Source organism: Oncorhynchus tshawytscha, linkage group LG30 (genome assembly GCF_018296145.1).
Source record: "Oncorhynchus tshawytscha isolate Ot180627B linkage group LG30, Otsh_v2.0, whole genome shotgun sequence".
Classification (NCBI taxonomy): domain Eukaryota; kingdom Metazoa; phylum Chordata; class Actinopteri; order Salmoniformes; family Salmonidae; genus Oncorhynchus; species Oncorhynchus tshawytscha.
This window is the reverse complement of record NC_056458.1, coordinates 26,810,326-26,830,076: the sequence shown is the minus strand read 5'-3', so window position 1 is coordinate 26,830,076 and position 19,751 is coordinate 26,810,326. Positions and strand designations below refer to the sequence as shown.

The window sequence follows — 19,751 nt, the reverse complement described above, 5'->3', positions numbered from 1 at the left end:
AACTGTTTTTACTTCAAACAGGTAGGATATTTTAATCACCCTTAACTACACTGAACCACAATATAAACTGTAAAATGTAAAGTGTTGGTCCCATGTTTCATGAACTGAAATCAATCATTTCAGAAATTTTCCAAATGTACAAAAAGCTTATTTCACAAATTTGATTAAATCCCTGTTATTGGGCATTTCTCCTTTGCCAAGATAATCCACCCACCTGACAGGTGTGGCATATCAAGAAGCTGATTCAACAGGATGCTCATTACACTGGTGCACCTTGTGCTGGGGAGACTAAAAGGTCACTCTAAAATGTGCAGTTTTGTCACACAACACAATGCTACGTTTTGAGGGAGCTTGCAATTGGCATGCTGACTGCAGGAATGTCCACCAGAGCTGTTACCAGAGATTTTAAAGTTAATTTCTCTACCGTAAGCCAAATCCGATGTCGTTTTAGAGAATTTGGCAGTACGTCCAACCGGCCTCACATCCGCAGACCACGTGTAACCATGCCAGCCCAGGACCTCCACAGTTAGCTTCTTCACCTGCGGGATTGTCTGACAGCCCCCTCATGAAACTGAGTTTGCGCAACCAAATAATTTCTGCACAAACTGCCAGAAACCATCCCAGGGAAGGTCATCTGGTTGCTCGTCATCCTCACCAGGGTCTTGACCTGACTGCATTCAGCGTTGTAACTGGCCTCAGTGGACAAATGCTCACCTTCTATGGCCACTGGCATGCTGGAGAAGTGCTCTTCATGGTTGAATCCCGGTTTCGGCTGTACCTGGCAGATTTATGACTGCAAAATGAATTGCCTCTGAGGACAAAGCTTAACTGTGTGGGTGAGCGGTTTGCTGATGTGAAGGTTGTGAGCAGAGTGCCTAATGGTGGCAGTGGGGTTCTGGTATGGGCAGGCATAAGCTACAGACAACGAACAACAAATTTGCACAGCCGTTGAAGAGGAGTGGGACAACTTTCCACAGGCCACAATCAACAGCCTGATCAACTCTATGCGAAGGAGATGCGTCACGCTGCTTGAGGCAAATGGTGATCACACCAGATACTGACCGGTTTTCTGATCCACGCACCTACCTTTCTTTTTAGGTATCTATGACCAACAGATGCATATCTGTTTTCCCAATCATGTAAAAAGGCACATTTCTTATTTAAATGACATGTACCATGTCATATTTGATTCTGTATCACTACAATAGTTGAGGGGTTTTTATATTAAAAGAAACAAGATGACATGCTAAAATGATAGACTGCTGAACATTTGTAATTAGGCTTTCAACCATCAGCATAATAAAATAAAACTACAAAGTTCTACCAGAATTAGTGATTATCAGAACACACATAAATGACAATAATTAGCCGGCTGGCTAAAACCGGCACTTTTACTGAAACGTTGATTAATGTGCACTGACCCTGTAAAAAATAAACTCAAACTCAATAGATGTATTCATGTTGACTGCAAGTGCACATACCATACAACACATTTTGCATTGCCTAAATTCCGAGGTACTGTCCAGCTAAACATAACTAGTCGGCACTAAGCCTTACATTCGGAGAGGATGAGAAAAAAAAACACCTGGGCATTTTTTTACAGTAAACCACCATTTAATCGAATACCTTTTCTGTAATGAACCGATGAAGATCAAGGCTCAATGACTAAACAGTTACTGCAATTTAAATGTATGAATTGTACAGTATGGTACAATATGAATATGCTACTAGTTTGCATATTTGACTAATCTTGCACTGCTCTGTATTTACACAACCTTCATGCATCTGAATAGTCAGCCATGTTGAACTTGTAAATACATTTAAAGACGGCAAATATAGAATGCTTTCAATGCCTTAGACATTTCAGATAAGTTAATTGACAATATATATGTATATGTTTTCACCTTGTGGGTACTTCACAGCATGATAAACGTCCAGAGGCAATATTTCATATCATAATCACCTCTGTTTACTCCTAGTTACACCTACAAAAACAATGTGTAACATTCAATGTATAATATCTCCAACTTTTCTAATCTGATGGGAAACAGTGAAGGTCTGCACTCTATTTGAATTAAAAACGAATTGGTTTAAAAATGTCCATAACCTTAAAAGGAGCGCATGGACCAAATGTACACTGAACAAAAATATGAACGCAACATGCAACAATTTCAAAGATTTTACTGAGTTACAGTTCATAAGGAAATCATTCAATTTAAATAAATAAATTAGACCCTAATCTATGGATTTCACATGACTAGGAGTACAGATGTGTGTCTGTCAAAAAAAAGTACGGGTGTGGATCAGGAAACCAGTCAGTATCTAGTGTGACCACCATTTGCATCATGCAGAGTGACATCTCCTTCACATAATGTTGATCAGGCTGTTGATTGTGGAATGTTGTCCCACTCTTCTTCATTGGCTGTGCGAAGTTGCTGGATATTGGCGGAAACTGGAAAAAACTGTCATACATGTCAATCCAGAGCATCCCAAGTCTGCTCAATGGGTGACATGTCTGGTGAGTATGCAGGCCATCGAATAACTGGTACATTTTCAGCTTCCAGAAATGGTGTACCGATCCATGTGACATGGGTTCATGCATTATCATGCTGAAACATGGCAGGACAATGGCCCTCAGGACCTCGTCACGGTATCTCTGTGCATTCAAATTGCCATCGATAAAATGCAATTGTGTTTGTTGTCAGTAGCTTATGCCTGCCTGCCTGCCCATACCATAACTCCACCCCATACACGCTGTCTGTCATCTGCCCGGTACAGTTGAAACTGGGATTAATCCGTGCAGAGCACACTTCTCCAGCATGCCAGTTGTCATCGAAGGTGAGCATTTTCCCACTGAAGTCGGTTACGGTGCCGAAATGCAGTCAAGTCAGACACTGGTGAGGACGTCGAGCACGCAGATGAGCTTCCCTGAGATGGTTTCTGACAGTTTGTGCAGAAATTTTTGGTTGTATAAACTCAGTCAGCTGTCCGGGTGGTTGGTCTCAAACTATCCTGCAGCTGAAAGAGCCGGATGTAGAGGTCCTGGGCTGGCGTGGTTACACATGGTCTGCGGTTATGAGGTCGGTTGGAATTCTCTAAAATTACATTGGAGGTGGCTTATGGTAGAGAAATTTAAATTAAATTCTCTGGCAACAGTTCTGGTGGACATCCCTGCAGTCTGAATGCCAATTGCATGCTCCCTCCCTCAAAAGATGAGACATCTGTGGTGGCGTTGTGTTACAAAACTGCACATTTTAGAGTGGCCTTTTATTGTCCCCAGCACAAGGTGCACCTGTGTAATGATCATGCTGTTTAATAAGCTTTTTGATTATCTTGGCAAATGAGAAATGCTCACTAACAGTGAAGTAAACATATTTGTGCACAACATTTAAGAGAAATAAGCTTTTTGTGTGTATGGAACATTTCTGTGATCTTTTTTTTTAGCTCATGAAACATGGGACCAACACTTTACATGTTGCATTTATATTTTGGTTCCGTGTACATGAAAGGACTGGGGGTTAGGGGTCAATTTGGAGTATGAGACCATTCCCAACAAATCTTGAATGAATTGCACTACCTCTCAGCACGAGTCTCCACAAAATGCTGTCAGTAAGATTACACACCAAAACAATAAGTACAACAAACATTCATCCATACGTCTTTCCATTTAGTGATTATGTGCTGACCTTCTAAAACAGTTCACCGTTACCACTCACCCTCCACCAGAATTAAATAGGTTAACATAGGGATTTGTGAGTGTGTGATGTAACATTAGCTTCATCTTCTTTAGCTCCACACGTCCTGAGAGTAGCAACCCTTTGTCATCAGCTTCTTGATGTAAGCCACAGCCTGTGTGAGTGTGAGGCCTCCCACCTCCTCAGCAATGTCATAGAAGGCATTCTGAACGTCCCGCGGAGTGTTCCGAGCATCCCTAGGAAAAGACAAGTGGCAGCCATATTTACAGAGGGCGCACAATAATGATGGATTTTCCTTTTCAAAAAACCCTCAAAGCATTTACAGTGTCTTCAGAAAGTATTCACACCAAGTGGGAACTGAACTGGCAATAACAGGTCTGCTGTTCTCCGATTCCTGGTATCATATCCTGAACTCCTATATTGCTCTCCCTTCATGGGCTCTGCTGTACAAATGTATATTTCTCCCTAAAATGGACAACGTATTATTATTTTTTCTAATAGTGGGTCTCAACTCGCCAGAGGAGGCGATGGAGTAGTAGCGAGCCTGTAGGCGGTGCAGCAGCTCACACAGGTGGTCTATGGTAGGGTGGAGGGACGGCATGTCCTCCAACACAGCCAGGATGTTCCTCTGAGAATCCAGCACCCAGCTCTGGTACAGACCCTGACAGAGAGACACAGACAGACAACAGTTACTCTCCATTGAGTATGTTTACATACACACTAATAATTCAATATTAAACTGATTATGGCAAAGGCAGAGTACAGCATTCGTCATGTAAACACCTAACTCTGCTTATCTTAATCGGCGTAAGGTCATAATGGAAGTAAGCATACGCCGATTAAAACACCTGGTTTTCTGAGCAATCTTTTCTAAATATTAGGACATGTAAACAGCTTAGTTGGCATTCCAGTGGTGTATTTGATCTGCACATGTGCCAGCAGCGGGTAGTGTCAGCAGCGGGTAGTGTCAGCAGCGGGTAGTGTCAGCAGCGGGTAGTGTCAGCAGCGGGTAGTGTCAGCAGCGGGTAGTGCCAGCAGCGGGTAGTGTCAGCAGCGGGTAGCGCAAGCTTCTCTCTTATGCTCGAGTGAAGTGAGTTCGAAAAAACTGAAAGTATGCATCTTATAAATAGTTTTCACATACAAACTTTATATGTCTGAATCAAATAGTCTGAACAAAAAGTAGTAGTAGAACTTTTAATTTGATTGGTTTAATTTGATTGGTGATTTTCAGCATTCATCAAAAGTCCCATCAGGTAGACTGATGTCAGATGTGTCCATACAAACAGGATTATTAGGGAAATCGTTCTTCTTGCAAAGCATGTAAACATTTTAAACAAACTATTATATTAACCTGACTATCCACAATAATCACATTGTATGGATGTAACCATGCTCATTGATACAGAGCATTTACAGTTATTCAACCCTATTGACAGCATGCATTTCTGGGTGGGCAGTGGAGTGTCAGTCAGTCAGAGGTTTGAGGGGTGCCAACCTTGCCCTCGGGGGAAGTGGAGGCCATCTTGCGCAGGATGTCCTGGTCCTTGGGGTCGGTGGCGTACTGGGCCAGCTCAAATAGTGGGTCAGAGCCGTGCGGTATGTTGTCGGACACGGGAATGGGTGCTACTTATTGGACTCCTCTGAAACACACACAGATGAAGAATCTTATCAGCATCATTGTTTAAGATTCAAGTTCTCTTTATTTTGAGGCCACTGCTTCCATTTTGGTTGTTAATGGTGGACCACATGGTTTAGTTGACAACGTGTGCAGCAGTATCTTTTCAACCTCTAGATCATGTGCATTATATGGCAACCAAATATTATGGAAAATGCCAATGGAAAAAATAACTACTCCAATGCAAATACAGATGCAAAGTAGCTCACATCATGTCCCTGGGCCATGATTTAGAACTGACTTTCAAGGTTGTTGAGAGAGATAACAGTGTCCAGGTCAGCATCCATGATCTGGCCTATTCTGTTCACTATTGACACGTCATTAATGGGGTAAACAGCAACGTGGTCTCCAGAGTCATATCTACAGGGAAGGAGAAAGACAGGGGAGATGGATGAACAAGACTTCCCACTGTATTTATCTAACAAGCAAATGTCATTACATATACAAGATATTTACATGCTTTTTGCCAGTGTGTGAAAAATAAAATAAAATTGATTAACCAACTTGACACTTGTTAGCAGACAGAAGTAATGCAGAAGGCATAGGAAGGCAGAAATGCATTATATTTAAAGGCCCACTGCAGACAAAAATGTGATTTTCTATGTTTTATTTATATTTCCACACTTTGACGTTGGAATAATACTGTGAAATTGTGAAAATGATAATGCCCTTTTAGTGTAAGAGCTGTTTGCAAAGACTGCCTGAAATGTGGGATGGAGCTTTGGCCTGCCATCACCAGGTTGTAAATTGGTTAATAGCCCAATAAGAGAGTTCCATACCTAACAATATTTTCTGTTTTCCAGACCAGACAGTCTTAGCAAAATTCTTGCTTGGGAAATGTTTATTTTTTGACCATTTTAATTGAAAACAATCACAGTAAGGTACTTAATTGTTACCCAGAAATGATTTGATATTGAGATAAAAACAACTGCATTGGACCTTTAATGGCATAGGACTTTTCATATAAAATATTAATAAAAGAGCAGATACCTGATTTGGGAGCCTGAGATGTCCAGCTCTAGATGCATCAGATGTCGGTCGCCGGCTTGGTTCAGCTAGCGGTTAACCGCTACCGTGGCCAAGTAGGGGTTCTTAGCATCAAAAGGCCTCCAATGACAAATAATACTGGAGTTATCACAAAGCCATTTCAGACAAATGGAGAAAAGTGCTACTGTTGTAAAAAGGGTTCAATAAATAACTAACATTTGAGAGGAGATTTCTAATATTAAGGATAAAATTAAAATTAAATGATCTGAGAAGACAGGTGAAGGCACTTTGGCCAAGGTCTATAGAGGGATTTAGTTTACACCTGTCTAGTTCTCTCAGATCAGAGCAGATGAAGGAAAATATCATTTAGACTAGACTATTGAGATGCACCCTAAAAGCACACTGTCTTTGCTGTTGGCATTGGGGAGATGGTGAGAATCATGTCAGCGTCATGACAACAGTCATCCCTTTATTGCCCTGAACAACAATCATAATCTATTAATTCCGTTCCATGACAACACAGCTCTGTCATTACGCCTGTGTGAGTGAAGTTGTCAACTCACGGTTTCTGGGTCTCAAAGCTCTTGAGGCGACCCATCTCCCCAGTATACACCTTATTCATGTTGATGTCAGTTGGAAACACCAACTCGTCCTGCTGGTTGCTAAAGGAGAGGAAGAAACGGACAGGTGGTTACTTCCTGCTCCGCATCTCCACCAATCATGATCACACAACTTTGAAGTCTAAAAATAATCCATCAGTGCAGCTAAGGACCGATATCAAATCAAACTTTATTTGTCACATGCGCCGAATACAACAAGTGTAGATCTTACCGTGAAATGCTTACTTACAAGCAGTGCAGATCAAGAAATGTTAAGAAAATATTTACCAAATACACTAAAGTAAAAAATAATAAAAAGTAACACAATAGCACAACAATAACGAGGCTATATACAGGGGGTACCGGTACCGAGTCAGAGTGCAGAGGTACAGGTTAGTTGAGGTAATTTGTACATGTAGGTAGGGGTGAAGTGGCTATGCATAGATAATAACAGCAAGTATCAACAAATGGAAGGGGGGGGGGGTGTCAATGTAAATACATGGTGGCCATTTGAGATTAATTGTTCAGCAGTCTTATGGCTTGGGGGTAGAAGCTGTTAACGAGCCTTTTGGTCCTAGATGTGGCGCTCCAGTACTGTTTGCCGTGAGGTAGCAGAGAAAACAGTCTATGACTTGGGTGACTGGAGTCTCTGACAATTTTATGGGCTTTCCTCTGACACCGCCTATTGTAGAGGTCCTGGATTGCAGGAAGCTTGGCTCCAGTTATGCACTGGCCCGTACACACTACCCTCTGTAGCGCCTTACGGTCAGATGCCGAGCAGTTGCCATACCAGGCGGTGATTCAAACGGTCAGGATGCTCTCGATGGTGCAGCTGTAGAACTTTTTGAGGATCTGGGCACCCAGACCAAATATTTTCAGTCTCCTGAGGGGAAAAGGTTTTGTCGTGCCCTCTTCACGATTGTCTTGGTGTGTTTGGACCATGATAGATCGTTGGTGATGTGGACACCAAGGAACTTGAAACTCTCGACCCGCTCCACTGCAGCCCCATTGATGTTAATGGGGCCCTGTTCGGCCCGCCTTTTCCTGTAGTCCACAATCAGCTCCTTTGTCTTGCTCACATTGAGGGAGAGGTTTTTGTCCTGGCACCACGGCCCGTTCTCTGACCTCCCTATAGGCTGTCTCATCGTTGTCGGTGATCAGGCCTACCACTGTTGTGTCGTCGGCAAACTTAATGATGGTATTGGAGTTGTGTTTGGCAACGCAGTCATGGGTGAACAGGGAGTACAGGAGGGACTAAGTACACACCCCTGGGGGGCTCCAGTGTTGAAGATCAGCGTGGCAGACCCACAATAACATTGTATAACATCTTGGATTCAGTTGGAAAGTGAGGTGTTTAGTCCCAGGGTCCTTAGCTTAGTGATGAGCTTCGTGGGCACTATGGTGTTGAACACTGAGCTGTAGTCAATGAATAGCATTCTCACATAGGTGTTCCTTTTGTCAATGTCGGAAAGGGCAGTGTGGAGTGCGATTGACATTGTGTCATCTGTGGATCTGTTGGGGCAGTATGCGAATTGGAGTGGGTCTAGGGTATCTGGGAGGATGCTGTTGATGTGAGCCATGACCAGCCTTGCAAAGCACTTAATGGCTACCAAAGTGAGTGTTACAGGGGCGGTAATCATTTAGGCAGGATACCTTCGCTTCCTTTGGCACAGGGAATATGGTGGTCTGCTTGAAACATGTAGGTATTACAGACACGGTCAGGGAGAGGTTGAAAATGTCAGTGAAGACACTTGCCATGCATGCTTTGAGTACATGTCCTGGTAATCCGTCTGGATATGGACAGCCACATACGCTTTTAGTGGGGTTCGCTCTCTGTGATGCAAATGTTATGATGCATGTGCGTATGGTAAAAGGGTTGGATGCCATGCAGAGCAGAGTGAAAAGCCTCAAAGCACAGGGGAGACATTCATGTCAGGCACTATTATGCATGCAAACATAATATGAAATGGAAATGTGCCGTTGTTTAACCAAATGTGTTAACCAGGTTTGTTATTCGCAGTTGAAGCTTTATGGTTGTTTTTCTGAAAACATGCAAACAATGTCAGGGTCTATCAAACATGACTTAATCAATTGTTTACTATATCTGATATGTCCAGGATTCATAGCTGGTGATATTACCAAGATCCCTTGTTCTGTATTGAATTGGAATACAAAGTAAAACATTATAGGCTGGTTTCCCAGACACAGATTAAGTCTAGTCCTGGACTATAAAGCTTTTAAATGGAGAATCTCAATTGAGAATATTTTTTTATCCTGAACTAGGCTTAATTTGTTTCTGGGAAACCAGCCCTCTGGGTCATTAAAAAACATGTATAAAAGGATGTACATCTGCTCCTAGAGCTCCATAGTAAATATCTCTACTTGGCAACCAGTTTGACCAGCAGAGAGAGAGGGGGTAGCCAACTAGCTATTAACTGGTGTTATCTCCTGTGGCCTCTACCCCAAAGTGTTCACACACAGCAGGCCAGAACTGCTCCTTCCATGATACAAAGTCTTCCTCAAGGCTGGGGAAGAGGGTAAGACAGGCATAGAACACAGTCATAGGATATTTTGATAAGATAAAAACATACATATTTATGAATTAATTTATTACTCACGTGCCATCATCGTCTCCCATTCCCAGGTCATAGATCCTCCTGCCACCCAGCTCTTCCAGTCTCTTGTCAGTATACTTTCCCATTGCATTTAAGTGCTCATATGTTTTATTCCCCAAGCCAAACACCTGCACAGATCAAAGGCAGATGCTATCAGCAATTTTTTTTTTTTTTTTATTTTTTTTTAACCTTTATTTTACTAGGCAAGTCAGTTAAGAACAAATTCTTATTTTCAATGATGGCCTAGGAACAGTGGGTTAACTGCCTGTTCAAGGGCAGAACGACAGATTTTGTACCTTGTCAGCTTGGGGATTTGAACTTGCAACCTTTCGGTTACTAGTCCAATGCTCTAACCACTAGGCTACACTGCCGCTATCATAGTAAATCAAAATGAATTAACTACATATAAATGTAAAGCTTCCATGATATACAGTACCAGTCAAAAGTTTGGACACACCTACTCATTACAGGTTTTTTTATTTTTTTAAACTATTTTCTACATTGTAGAATAATAGTGAAGACATCAAAACTATTAAATAACACATTTGGAATCATGTAGTAACCAAAAAAGTGTTAAACAAATCAAAATATATTACACATTTGAGATTTTTCAAAGTAGCCACCCTTTGCCTTGATGACAGCTTTACATACTCTTGGCATTCTCTCAACCAGCTTCATGAGGTAGTCACCTGGAACGCATTTCAATTAACAGGTGTGCCTTGTTAAAATGTATTTCCTTCTTAATGCGTTTGAGCCAACCAATTGTGTTGTATACCATCCCCCCAAGGTAGGGGTGGTATACAGAATATACGGACTTGGTCTTTTACCAAATAGGGCTATTATGGCAAGAACAGCTGTCACGCCCTGACCTTAGAGATACTTTTTATGTCTCTATTTGGTTTGATCAGGGTGTGATTTGGGTGGGCATTCTATGTTCTGTTTTCTATGTTTTTGTATTTCTATGTTTTGGCCGGGTATGGTTCTCAATCAGGGACAGCTGTCTATCGTTGTCTCTGATTGGGAATCATACTTGGGCAGCCTTTTTTCCCTTTTGTCATTGTGGGAAGTTGTCTTTGTTAGGGGTATTATAGCCCTTGTAAGCTTCACTGTCGTTTTTGTTGGCGTCATTTTAACAAATAAAAGAAAATGTACACTCACCAAGCTGCACCTTGGTCTCATTCCGACGACGGCCGTGACAACAGCTTAAATAAGCAAAGAGCAACGACAGTCCATCATTACTTTAAGACATGAAGGTCAGTCAATCAGAAAAATGTCTTTAATTGCAGTCGCAAAAAACATCAAGCGCTATGATGAAACTCTCATGAGGACCGACACAGGAAAATAAGACCCAGAGTTACCTCTGCTGCAGAGGGTAAGTTCATTCGAGTTACCAGCCTCAGAAATTGCTTCACAGAGTTCAAGTAACAGACACATCTCAAAATAAACTGTACAGAGGAGACTGCGTGAAATCAGGTCTTAGTGGTCAAATTGCTGCAAAGAAACCACTACTAAAGGACACCAATAAGAAGAAGAGACTTCCTTGGGCCAAGAAACACGAGCAATGGACATTAGCAATGGACACTGTTCTTCGGTCTGATGAGTCCAAATTTGAGATTTTTGGTTCCAACCTCCATGTCTTTGTGAGATGCAGAATAGGTGAAAGGATGATGTCTGCATGCGTGGTTCTCACCGTGAAGTATGGAGGAGAAGGTGTGATGGTGTGATGGTGCTTTGCTAGTGACACTGTCAGTGATATATTTAGAATTCAAGGCACACTTAACCAGCATGGCTACCAGAGCATTCTGCAGCGATACGCCATTCCATCTCGTTTGCGCTTAGTGGGACTATAATTTGTGTTTCAACAGGACAACAACCCAACACACCTCCAGGCTGTGTAAGGGCTATTTGACCAAGAAGGAGAGTGATGGAGTGCTGCATCAGATGACCTGGCCTCCACAATCACCTGACCTCAACCCAATGCTGATGATTTTGGGATGAGTTGGACCACAGAGTGAAGGAAAAGCAGCCAACAAGTGCTCATCATATGTGGGAACTCCTTCAAGACTTGGAAAAGCATTCCAGGTGAGGCTGGTTGAGAGAATCTCAAGAGTGTGCAAAGCTGTCATCAAGGCAAAGGGTGGCTAGTTTGAATAATCTCAAATATTTTTGGATTTGTTAACCACTTTTTTGGTTACCACATGATTCAATGTGTTATTTCATAGTTTTGATGTCTTCACTATTATTCTACAATATAGAAAATAGTAAAAAAATAAAGAAAAACCCTTGAATGAGTAGGTGTGTCCAAACTTTTGACTGGTACTGTAGGTCAGGTAGGGCCTATATCATAATGCAAATCTGAGTTGACTGTAAATGCACTAATACCCTATCTCCTCTTGTCCAAGCTGTACATTTTGTCACGCCCTGACCTTAGATTATTTTATTCTCTATTCTGGTTAGGTCAGGGTGTGACTAGGGTGGGTAGTCTATTTTTTTCATTTCTATGTTGGCCTGGTATGGTTCCCAATCAGAGGCAGCTGTCTATCGTTGTCTCTGATTGGGGGATCATATTTAGGCAGCCTTTTCCCACTGTTTTTTTGTGGGACCTTGTTTTTTGTGTAGCTGCCTGTGAGCAGCCCAGAACGTCACGTTTTCTTCTATATTGTTTTTGGTGAGTTCCATATTTATTAAACATGTGAAACTCTAAGTACGCTGCGCCTTGGTCCATTCATTCAGACGATCGTGACCCATTTACTCAATTACACCATATGGATCAGATCTGTAATCTAAGTGGCTTTCTATGGCTGGATGCACAACAAATGTCAAGACCAAGAAAATATGGATTTCCCAGATAAAATGCCACAACCACATCACAATGCTGTCTCAGGTGAGTCGCACAGTGAGACCCAGAAGAATCCATGGTTAACATTGTACAGTAGTGATGTCAATGAGAAAACACTCCAAAATGGAGACACCCAATGTCTCCAAGCTGCCAGTGCTCTCCTGCTCCAGCCTTGAGGTTGGTCAGGCCCAGAGCTTTGTGTGGCAGGACCACATGTTTCCAGTTAGTTAGTGAGTTTGGAGGGAAGTGGCGCACTGTAGTAAAGTGTGGATTCCAGCAGAGCCTTTCAGAGCCTTATACGCAGACATCTCAATCCCTACCTCCCCTTCAATGGAGATGCAATATGACTTCTGTGTGGATCCTGTCATAGCTAAACATGCTGCGCCGCACACCAATGTTGATGCCCATGCACCTTGATGCACCTACTACAGATCAATCTCAATACTAAATTCAGAGAGCAAAATACCAACTGCAAAGTTGACTCTGTTCAGTTCCCCATTGGTCTCCTGCATCCAGTCGTAGAAGTCCTGAGCGTTGTCTGTGGGGTCCCCCTCTCCATAGGTGGCCATGCAGAACACAGCCAGGGAGTTGTTGATCTCCACAAGACGAGGCAGCTCTGACTGATGAGAGAAAGGAAGAAAAATACATTGGAAATTGAAACGGGATTCGTTCACCAAACAGCTCTCAGGATGCAACAATCAAGTCATTAGCTCTCCTAATGTTATTGATATAATAAATATCCAATTACATTTTTGGATTTAACTTGAAATAAACAAAAATACACAAGAACCTAAATATTCACCACAAAGCTTCTGGAGGTTACATGCAGTATGTAGAACACTGATACAATATAAATAGTGTACTATACACATGTAAAGCCAATGTGATTAAGACCAGTACCATGTCATATTCTTCAAGGTCAGCTGACATGCCGCTCATTCCATAGCGTTGGGCGTCTTTGGCCAATCGGCCAGTATTACCAACCAAATCCAAAAATACTGTGATTGAAGAAAAATAGTTGAGGTCTCAAGCTTAACAGTTGTAGTCTCAAGCTTAGTCTCAAGCTTAACATTCTTCATCAAGAAAATTGGCCAAATGTAATTATTGTCAGTGAAACGTTGGGACTGTTGTTCCCTTGTCATATAATTGGTACATTTAGAATATAACAAACAGTTTTCCAGATTGCATTTTGGCAACAACAACAACAAATTAGTTGAGAATATTGGACTGAGAATATAAACTGGTCTAAAAATCAACACCATCATCCCGGAAACCCTAGACCCATTTCAATTCGCATACCGCGCCAACAGATCCATAGATGATGCAATCTCAATTGCACTCCACACTGCCCTTTCCCACCTGGATAAAAGGAACACCTATGTGAGAATGCTGTTCATTGACTACAGCTCAGCGTTCAAAGCCATAGTGCCCACAAAGCTCATCACTAAGCTAAGGACCCTGGGACTAAACACCTCCCTCTGCAACTGCATTCTGGCCTTCCTGATGGGCCCCAGGTGGTAACAGTAGAGACAACACCTGCCACGCTGAACCTCAAGCGTGCTTAGTCCCCTCCTGTACTCCCTGTTCACCCACGACTGTGGCCAAGCGCGACTCCAACACCATCATTAAGTTTGCTGACGACAACGGTGGTAGGCCTGATCACCGACAACGATGAGACAGCCTATAGGGAGGTCAGAGACCTGGCTGGGTGGTGCCAGGACAACAACCTCTCCCTCAACGTGAGCAAGACAAAGGAGATGATCGTGGACTACAGGAAAAGGAGTTCCGAACACGCCCCCATTCACGTCGACAGGGCTGTAGTGGAGCGGGTCGAGAGTTTCAAGTTCCTTTGGTGTCCACATCACCAACAAACTATAATGTTCTAAACACACCAAGAAAGTCATGAAGAGGGCACGACAACACCTTTTCCCCCTCAGGCGACTGAAAAGATTTGGCATTGTATTTGATTCAAAACATTTTCTAAGACCTAAACCTCATAAGCGTGTGACCATTGAGCAAGTTGAGGAAGCTAAACTCCTAGGTATAACATTGGATGGTCAATTATCATGGTCAGTCATATAAGTTGTTGTGAAGATGGGAGGGGTATGTCTGGTATGAAAATATGTTCTGTGTTTTTACACAAATCAACTGTACTAGTTGTTCAGGCTCTAGGTCTTGTCCCATCTTGATTACTGTCCAGTAATATGGTAAAGTGCAGCAAAATAAACTGAGCAGTACGCCTTGCCCTTAATTGCGCTACAGAACTAATATCAACAACATTCATGCCAGTCTCTCCTGGTTTAGGGTTGACGAGGGATTTAATTGCTTCTGGTTTAGTTTTTACTGTGACAAAAATTCCAGATTTTCTGCATAATCAAATAACATTCAGCTCAGACACCCATACATACCTCACAAGACATGCACCAGGGGTCTCTTCACAGTCCCCAAGTCCAAAACGAATTCACAGCAAGGCACAGTTTTATACAGAGTCATGATCACATGGAACTCCCTTCCATCTCCATTTACTCAAGCAAACAGCTAAATTACCTTTAGAAATGTATAAAACAACATCTCATGGAACGGTGGGGACTGTGAGAGGACACAGACATTTTTTGTTGTATTGTTTGTATATCGTTGGATTTAAACATTTGTGTGACTGTCCTTGTATTTATTATGGATCCCCATTAGTTGTTGCCAAGGCAGCAGCTACTCTTCCTGGGGTCCAGAAAAATTAAGGCATTTATATAAAATGTTATACAATTCAATACATTTTACAACACATTAAGCGTGTGCACTCAGGCCACTACTCTACAACACAAAATCCATGTGTATGTGTGTGTATAGTCCGTATGTTATTGTGTGTACGTGTGTGACTGTGCATCTGTAGTCATGGCTCTATGTAGTACTGTGTGACTCCCATTGTCAATTCTGGACCTGGGGACAGTGAAGAGACCTCTGGTGGCATGTCTTGTGGGGTATACATGGGTGTCCTAGCTGTGTGCTAGTAGTCTAAACAGACAGATCAGTGCATTAAACATGTCAATACCTCTCACAAATACAAGTAGTGATGAAGTCAATCTGTCCTCCACTTTGAGCCAGGAGAGACTGACATGCATATTATTAATATTAGCTCTCTATGTACATTTAAGGGCCAGCTGTGCTGCCCTGTTCTGAGCCAATTGTAATGTTCCTAAGTCCCTCTTTGTGGAACCTGACCACACAACTAGACAGTAGTCCAGGTTTGACAAAACAAGGGCCTGTAGGACCTGCCTTGTTGATAGCGTTGTTAAGGCAGAGTAATGCTTTATTATGGACAGATCTCTCCCCATCTTAGCTACTGTTGCATCAATATTTATTGACCATGGCCGTTTACAATCTAGGGTTACTCCAAGCAGTTTAGTCTCCTCAACTGCTCAATTTACACATTATAAGATTTAGTTGAATTTTAGGGTTTAGTGAATATTTGTCCCAAATAAAATACAATACAATCCCCTTTTAGTTTAAAAAAAAATATTTAGGACTAACTTATTTCTTGCCACCCATTCTGAAACTGACTACAGCTCTTTGTTTTATCAGTGTATCAGTGTTTTGTTACTTTTCATGTTTTGTGCTGATTATGGACCCCAGGAAATGTAGCTGCTGCTTCTGCAAAAGCTAATATCGCCCATATATACCCTGACTAGAAACCACATGTTTTAATATGACAGTCACCAAAGCAAGTTAAGTGGCATATAGCCTACATATCCATTTACTAAATAAATAGACATAATTTTGTCTAAACTAATTGCTTTCTACATATGACACAGCATTTAGCATAAAGCTACTAACCGTTTTCTTCATTTTCTCAATGAAGCTGGTTTCTCGCTGTGAGGTGACTCTGGAGAAAAAGACAAAGCAGATGTTAAAGGAAAACATCCACATGTTAACTTAGTCATTCAATCTACTAAATGGCTATTACACTGCCTCGTAAATAAGAGGCCATTTGAGGAGGGAGAGTAGAACATGTTTTTTACTCTGGCATTCTCAACCCCTTCTGACCCCATGGGAGAGATTTTTGTATGAGTCACACCCACTTGCTAACATGTAGCACAGTACTGAAATCCCTTCACAAGTCATGGAAAAGCAGAACAGAAATAGCTCAGTTGATCATTGGTAAAAACTTTGAACAAAGACAGTAACTGCGTGTAAAACTCACCAATGAAAATAACATGTCAATTGTCAATTAAATGTGTGCTCCTTAGCAAAGAACATTTGGGGTATCATTTCAAGTTATGCGCTTGCAACATAATTATCAAGAGGAAGTCCTTCAAGAAGTGACAAGTGTTGCATGTGGTGAAAGTATCTTAAGTAAACAGTTTGGCTACTTGTACTGCACACACCTGTAATTCAGACTATATCCTTTTTGATGACAGGATATCATAATCATAACATTCTGCAACATTGATTGATTTCTAAAACACTGGTAAGCAGCCTGGGAAGCTGAGGTGCAAATGAGCTAATCAAGTCTAATCTTTTGCAACAGTAACACACATTTCCCTGAAGAGCATTAGCATGATAGACAGTGAAGAGAGCATAGTTGAACAAGCTGTCACACACACACAGAGAGAGAGAGAGAGAGAGAGCGACTAACCTGGCTGCTGCTACCTGTCTTTCTTTGGGCAGAGGGAACACACATCCCATGGCTAGAGGCAGTGTTCTCCAGCGCCCCACAGAACATGTGTCTGATCCACAGTGGGACACAATCCAATAAAGCAGTTGCGGAAGAAGCCCCCTCAGGACGGACTAAGGGCTGGCCTCTCCATAGTGAATTATGCCGATGCAGGAGCGAATCTGTCTCTCACTGAACATATCGGGTTTTGGTGGTGCGGAGGGGAGGGGAGCCAGGGGATAACACAGAGGGAGAGAGGCAGATGAGAAAGAGAGAGAGAGGAGAACGAGAGAGTGAGGAGAAAGAGCAAGAGAAAAAGGGAGAGGAAAGAGAAACCACTCATGACCAATAATTATTTAAGTATTTACATTGTATATAACTTACAAGTAATAGCATAACCATCATCCATGTACATTTAGTTGTTTATTTATTAGCCGTTCTCTTATTTTGTATATTATTTATCCTCATTGCATTGTACTGTATTTACTGAAATGCTGTACCACTATTGCTTTGGCAATAACTACAAAAGAGAGCGAGAGAGAGTTTGAGGTTTAAAAAAACCTTTGGGTCTGGGAACCAACACAATAAAACACTCAAATCAACAAAAACATGGTTAAACATAAATTAAAAACAACACCAAATCTTCCTCCACAGTAACTAAACACAACAACCTCTGAATACCCCATATGCTCATAAACAGCCCAATGTTATTAACCAGTTTGTAATAGGAAAACTCAACCCTCAGTCTCGCTGCCAACATCCCCTCCAACATGCCCACCACGTCCCCAGACCCCTGTCCCCGAATACTGTTCTTTCGTGTCTTCCAAAATGCTAATTTATAAAGTTAAGTAAGAGAACTAAACCCCTTCGACTAAACCTGTACTTTGGACCAAATATAAACTGTTGGGAAGAGAGAACCTCTCCCATAGCTGAGAACCAGCTAGTGATCAGGTCAATCATCCTGACCAACCTGGGACTCACAGGTGGACACCCCTCCCCAGCAGTAGGCTCCAGGTGTACCAGATGCATATTGGTGGTTATAGCTCCATGTATTATCCTCCATTGGAGGTCAGCTGTCCTCTTATCAATAGGCAGTTTATAAAACGACCGCCAACAGCCTTTTGGGGAGGCACCTGGACCAAACTGTCAGATGTGTGCGTACTGGTAGTGAAGTCAGGTGCAGGAGAGCAGAGATTTGTGAACAGGTGCACACTTTATTTAGGCAAAGTGCAAAACATGTAAAACAGTCACAAGAATTATGTTTAACTTCATTGGGATAGGGGGCAGTATTTTCACGTCCGGATGAAAAGCATGTCCAAAGTAAACTGCCTGCTACTCAGGCCCAGAAGCTAAAATATGCATATATATATATGCATTAGTAGATTTGGATAGAAAACACTCTGAAGTTTCTAAAACTGTTTGAATGATGTCTGTGAGTATAACAGAACTTATTTGGCAGGCGAAACCCCGAGGACAAACCATTCAGAATTTTGTTTTTAGGTCACTCTTTTCAATGGGTTTTCATTAGGAATCCAGATTTCTAAGGGACTTGCTTGCAGTTCCTATTGCTTCCACTGGATGTCAAGTCTTTAGAAATTGGTTGAGGTTTTTCCTTTGAGAAATGTAGAATTAGCACTGTTAAAAACGAGGGTAGAGAGAAGTGTACTCTGTTAGAGGCGTGTGACCTGAAAGCTCGCTACACTTTGTTTTCCTCCGGTATTGAACACAGTTTATCCCGTCTTCAATTTGATCAATTATTTACGTTAAAAAATACCTAAAGTTGTATTAGGAAAGTTGTTTGGACAAAGATTACAGGTAACTTATGAGATATTTTGTAGTCATGTTGCGCGAGTTGGAACTGGTGTTTTTCTGGATCAAACACACCACATAAATGGACATTTTGGATATACACTGCTCAAAAAAATAAAGGGAACACTAAAATAACACATCCTAGATCTGAATGAATGAAATATTCTTATTAAATACTTTTTTCTTTACATAGTTGAATGTGCTGACAACAGAATCACACAAAAATGATCAATGGAAATCAAATTTATCAACCCATGGAGGTCTGGATTTGGAGTCACACTCAAAATTAAAGTGGAAAACCACACTGCAGGCTGATCCAACTTTGATGTAATGTCCTTAAAACAAGTCTAAATGAGGCTCAGTAGTGTGTGTGGCCTCCACGTGCCTGTATGACCTCCCTACAACGCCTGGGCATGCTCTTGATGAGGTGGCGGATGGTCTCCTGAGGGATCTCCTCCCAGACCTGGACTAAAGCATCCGCCAACTCCTGGACAGTCTGTGGTGCAACGTGGCGTTGGTGGATGGAGCGAGACATGATGTCCCAGATGTGCTCAATTGGATTCAGGTCTGGGGAACGGGCGGGCCAGTCCATAGCATCAATGCCTTCCTCTTGCAGGAACTGCTGACACACTCCAGTCTAGCATTGTCTTGCATTAGGAGGAACCCAGGGCCAACCGCACCAACATATGGTCTCACAAGGGGTCTGAGGATCTCATCTCGGTACCTAATGGCAGTCAGGCTACCTCTGGCGAACACAGAGGGCTGTGCGGCCCCCCCCCCAAAGAAATGCCACCCCACACCATGACTGACCCACCGCCAAACCGCTCATGCTGGAGGATGTTGCAGGCAGCAGAACGTTCTCCACGGCGTCTCCAGACTGTCAC

At 42.2% G+C, this 19,751-nt stretch overlaps 1 pseudogene; it reads right to left on the bottom strand.

The window, feature by feature from the left end:
* Window positions 1–3,397: 3,397 nt before the first annotated feature.
* LOC112228481 lies at window positions 3,398–17,250 on the bottom strand (annotated as a pseudogene).
* Window positions 17,251–19,751: the final 2,501 nt, after the last annotated feature.